The sequence below is a fragment of the Ochlerotatus camptorhynchus genome, unplaced genomic scaffold, assembly GCF_037179485.1.
Source record: "Ochlerotatus camptorhynchus isolate MF236.1 unplaced genomic scaffold, CSIRO-AGI_Acam_v1.1 ptg000324l, whole genome shotgun sequence".
Lineage (NCBI taxonomy): Eukaryota > Metazoa > Arthropoda > Insecta > Diptera > Culicidae > Ochlerotatus > Ochlerotatus camptorhynchus.
The window spans coordinates 5,096,434-5,102,433 of record NW_027040812.1 but is presented as its reverse complement, the minus strand read 5'-3'; positions in this window follow the sequence as shown (position 1 = coordinate 5,102,433).

The following is a 6,000-nucleotide window of genomic DNA, read 5'->3' as shown; positions in this document are numbered from 1 at the left end:
AGTAATGAAATTGGGTTGTTAGCGAAATGCTAAATAAAACAGCAAAAAAGGTTATCTTCCATTTAATTCCACTTAATTCATTTTGGTATTCATGACAGATACGTATTTCGACTACAATGTGCAGTCTTCATCAGTGTCATTCCCACTAAAGATCTTATCAAAATCTAACCCCCTTAAGTACTCATCCCCTAGGTAAAAAAAGTCAAGATCATAGGTATAAAAATGAAACTACAATGTGTTGAATCGGAACCTACCTAACTAATAAAAACCAAAGATTTAAGTAAGCTAAAGGAGAAAAATCTATAAAACTCTCTAAAAAGGAAAATCCCCAAAGGCTTGGTAGCCATCATAATGAAGTAATGAAATTGGGTTGTTAGCGGAATGCTAGGGGATGAGTACTTAAGGGGGTTAGATTTTGATAAGATCTTTAGTGGGAATGACACTGATGAAGACTGCACATTGTAGTCAAATACGTATCTGTCATGGATACCAAAATTAATTAAGTGGAATTAAATGGAAGATAACCTTTTTTGCTGTTTTATAGAAACATTATTTTCAAAAGTTTTGTTCCTCAGGGCAGAGAATCGTTTTTTAATTTGTTTTTGTAAATCCCGCCAGATAACTTTCATGGCAGGATCGCGTGTTCTTTGATATTGTCTCCTACGGACATTTTTAAGACGGATCAAGAGCTGAAGATCGTCGTCTATTATAATTGAATCAAATTTAACCTCGCATTTTGGTACTGAGGCAGCTCTTGCTTCAACTATTGACGTAGTCAGAGATTCAAGAGCATAATTAATTTCATCTTTGGTTTGCAAAGGAATGTTTGGATCGAAGTTATATTCCATGAATGTTCTATATTGCTCCCAATCAGCTCTATGGTAATTGAAAATAGAGCTGTTGCGATTACAAATTATTTCTTTGGATATTTCAAAAGTTACTGGAAGGTGATCAGAACCAAAGTCAGCATGGGTAACCAATTGGCTACAAAGTTGACATGAATCAGTTAAGACCAAATCAATAGTTGAGGGATTTCTTGCAGAAGAAAAGCATGTTGGACTGTTTGGATATTGAATAGTGTAATAACCTGCAGAACAATCATCAAACAGAATATTACCATTGGAATTGCTTTGAGCATTATTCCATGAGCGGTGTTTTGCATTAAAATCACCAATAATAAAGAATTTAGACCTATGACGGGTAAGTTTCTGGAGGTCACCCTTGAGAAAATTCTTTTACTGGCCTACGCATTGGAATGGCAAATAGGCAGCTATAAACGTAAGTTGTCGAAATTTTGTTTCAACAGAAACTTCCAAAGTTTCAAAAACTTTGATTTCAAATGAAGAAAGAATTTTATGTTTGATTCGTCTATGAACAATGATGGCAACGCCACCACAGGGTCCATCAAGACGATCATTTCTATAAATCAAGTAATTTGCGTCCTTCTTAACCTTATGGTCAGGTTTAAGGAACGTTTCAGTTATAACGGCAATATGCACGTTATGAACTCTCAAAAAGTTAAATAGCTCGTCTTCATTATCTTTAAGAGATCGAGCATTCCAATTTAAAATGTTTAATGCTTTAAAATCCATTACTGAATTTTAAAGTCATGACAGAATTATTAGCAAATTTTACTCCAGTTTGAATAGCATCAAACATGGAGTTAGATTTAAGCATATCAGAAATCATGTCAATTAATGAATTCTGTAAAAAATCCATTTTAGGGGCAGTAATGCTTCCTAAGTCAAAATTGTCAAAATTTCCGTTAGAACGTTGGTTAGTATTTTGATCTCTACCCGCTGCAATAGCAGCATAGGTAGCACCATTAGCTCGCTGAACATTGTTAGGCACTGGGTGAGGTTTTGGAAATTTCCTCCAGTCTTCCTGAAGTGTTCTCACTTCACTCGGACATGGAGCATAAGGCTAGCTTTTTCTAAGGCCTTAAGGTTGTTTAGTTCACTAGACTTGAAGTGAACTAAATAAAAATCATTAGAAATCCCGTTGCGTGAATCGCCAGGACGGGATTTCATTTTCATTTTGATTACTTGGAGTGGCACAACTCCAAGTAATTTTGCCAGTTCATCTTTGATCTGATCCAGGGATTCACCACTGGGCAGTCCTTTCATGACAACCTTGAACACACGTTCAGTTTTGGTGTCGTAAGTAAAAAAATTGTGCTTCTTCTCAGTAAGAGAAGACATTTAAATCCGTCCAAGGTTTCAGCCAATACACGGCATTCACCCCGACGTCCAATTTGTAGTGAAAACTACAGGATCGAAGAGGAATTTTCCAAATCGATATCCAAGAAGGATTACCTCGGGTAGGGTCCAAACAAGGATCGAAGAGGAATAAGAGTTGAACAAGGTAGAAATTTTACAGGTTGAGCACTGAAAAGTGCTGTTTAAATTTGTTGTAGCTTTAGGTAGTAGTAACACTTCCTTAAGCAAAAAGCAAATAGATCCGCACGGCAAGAGAGCACGATGCGGACTAACTTCTAGCTTTAATTTTTGTCATTGTAAAGTCAATGTTATCGCAGGGCTTATTATATGTGTCCATCATTTGGTTCAAGGGTCCAAATTCGGCATAATTCGTACGATGACGATTTGTAGCAAATATATTTTTATTTCGTAAATGCCTAGATGGTGTATATACATTTAAGGATGACAATAGTTCTATTGAGTCAATGCGATGTGGTACGAAATCGTTTACAAATGAAATCATAGCAAATTCACGACGCTCTTTTAATGTTTGGGTATTTTTGAGCATACACCGAGCTGTGTAAGATGGCAGAGGAAATACAGTCCAACCTAATTTGCGGAGTGCATACAATAGAAACTGCTTTTGAACGGACTCAATTTTTTCTTCGTGTGTGATTGAAAAAGGAGGCCAAACTATGCTGCAATATTCTAATATCGACCTTACATAAGCAATGTATAATGTTTTTATTTTTTATCGTATACGGATCGTGAAAGTTACAACAGAAACGTTTTATGAAACCAAGCATGTTGTTAGTTCTGTTCATAATTGTGCTTTAATGATCTGTGAAAGTATGTTTTGAGTCCAAAATAACACCTAGATCCCTGACTATCACACTTTTCTACGATTTGGTTTCCTAAAGTGATTGTTATATCGGGTAGAATTCGTTTTCTACTAATGGTAATTGTATTATATAAGTAAGTAAGGTAAATTATCGTTCCTCAAAAAATGAACCTCAGATTCGGAAGGTACGCTATTCGTATATTACATTGGTTAATGTTTTGAATGGTTTAATGAAGCTTTTCAAAAAATCATCCGTCTATTCAGCAGGACACCCTCAGACAAGGAATTTGCAAAGTACGTTCAAAATACTTGAAGGTACGCTTTAGTACGCTGTTGGTACATTAAAAAAAAACATAATTTTATCAACTTTTGTGAAAAGTGTCCTGCTAGATAGATTAACATGTGTATACCCTAGAAAAAACATTGTATTTTTTCTACAAGTTTGTTTCAGTTGTCATTTCAATTAGAAGTGATGATTTTGTACTATGGTTCATTAAAAATTTCAAAAATCCATTTTGATAAAAATTTCATGATTCAATATTGCCAAATTTTAGCATAAATATGAATGATTGCCAACATCAAACAATTATGCAAAGTTTTATGCAAATTGGAGAAGGTCGTGCTGTGGTTATTTGATAAAATTTACTTAAAATGTATCCCCTAATATTTTAATGACATTTACAATAAGTGGGACCAGTCGGGACACATTTGATTTGATTTTGTTTACTTGGAATAAACTGCGCGTGTTTATTTTTTTTAATTATTAAATTTATTATTATGTGTATGTAATTTTTGAAAAGTATATACGAAGCTATGGCATTAAACATCAAAACCTTATTTTGTCCTTCCCAGGGCATCTGATCGTTCCTTTTTTCTAGCGAACGGCAGCAGCAGTATGAATTCAATTTCACCACTCCCTTATGTGCGGTACTTTGTATACCATTCAATACCCCCACACTACGCTTTGCATTCATACATGCCGATGCACAGTAAAGCGAATAGATACCAAAAAGCATTCCCACTTTCTCTTCTTCAAAATCCTCTCCCGTACAGTCGCTCCCTTTCGCTCTGGTTTCATTCCCATTTTGATTTCATTCAGGTTCCTTTTTTCGTTTTGGGTTGGGAATGTCCGAAAAAACAGTCAATGAACGGCATTCATCGAGCAAAGTGGTTGGTGTGTTAGATGCTAAAAAATAATATGTTGGTTTGAAAGAACAATGTTTGGTTTTTGAATATCAACATTCAAGAATCAATATGATTTTTGTTTATCAGAATGAGAGTATTTGAATGAATCTATAGTGCCTTTTCATATAGGATTGTTTAATAAATTTTATTTTTATTAAATTGTCAACCTATTAACTTCTACCTTTTAGAAATTCATCATAAATACATTCGCACGGATTTCAGACCTTGCACTCAGCATGCCACGTTTACTGAGCCAGCTGTTCAACAGGATGAACTGGACAGTTTTTTAGCGGACATGTTTGGAGACTGTCTAGCAGGTTCAAGCGGAGACCCGAAACGTATCCCCAACAAAACGCTTCTAGAACAGTTAAGTGTGTTGGATGTTGGATTGCGACAACCACACCATGTCAACGTTTGGGAGTACTGGGTACAGAAGAAAATCATGCAAAAGGATCTCTTTGAAGCAGCTGCTGTAATTTAGGCCGTTCCATCGATGCAAGTATCAGTGGAACGTGCTTTCAGTGCTCTGGCGTTAACGATTTTAGATCAGCGCACATCCTTGGGTGAAAACACCCTAGAAGATTTGCTCACTATCAAAATAAACCAACCAACTCAAATAATAGAAGTAATGGAATGGTGATGATTTAATGAACTTCAAGGCAACGTGCAATCATTTTTTAACAAGCAGAGACATAAAAACCTAAGTCTACTCTACTTAGGTTTTTTTTTTATTTCTATGCTTGTTAAAAATGATTGCACGTTGCCTTGAAGTTCATTAAATCATCACCCTTCCATTACTTCTATTATTTGAGTTCAACAAGTAGTAGAGTAGATGTTTGGGGCCTCCCTTAGCTCAGTCGATAAGGAGCAGCTACAAAGCAAGATCATGCTGGAGGTGGCTGGGTTCGATTCCCGGTCTGGTCAAGGAATTATTCGGGTTGGAAAATTTCTCGACTTTCCTGGGCATAGAGTATGATTGGACTTGCCACACAATTATACTACTGCAAAAATGGTCGGAAGCGCTCAATTAATAACTGTGGAAGTGCATCTAGAACACTAAGTTGAGAGCACGAAATAAGCTAATATGCGATAAGCAATAAGCTTGAAATGCGAAGAAGAAGAAGAGTAGATGTTTGTATATTTTTTGACTTATTAATGTCATGCCGAGTTCTTATATATCATCATCGTATGACATTTGACGAGTTTAGTCACGTTAGCTCCGTAAATATTAATATTTTAATAGATTTCTTGAGTTCTAAAATGGTTTAAAACATCCATTTCCGACTTCTACAAGTTACGCTGTTTCCGGAAATATCCATGTTGTATGGTATTTGCAGATTCATAGTGTTCTAGTACATCGGAAGTCAATATCTTGTATTCCAAAATGGCGTCGAAGATCCATTTCTGGCATCTACATTCTGCACCGGTTCGAAAAATATCCATATTGTATGGTATTTGACGAGTATTCATAGTGTTCTAGCATATCGGAGGTTACCATCTTGGATTTCAAAATGGCATCGAACATCCATTTCTGGCATCTACATTCCACACCGGTTCCGGAAATATCCATATTGTAAGGTTTTTGATGAGTATTTATAGTGTTCTAGCATACCAGAAGTCGCCATCTTGGATTCCAAAATGGCGTCAAACACCCATTTCTGGCATCTAAATTCCGCACCGGTTCTGGAAATATCCATATTGTATGGTATTTATCTAGTATTCATAGTATTCTAGAATATCGGAAGTCACCATCTTGAATTCCAAAATGGCGTCGAA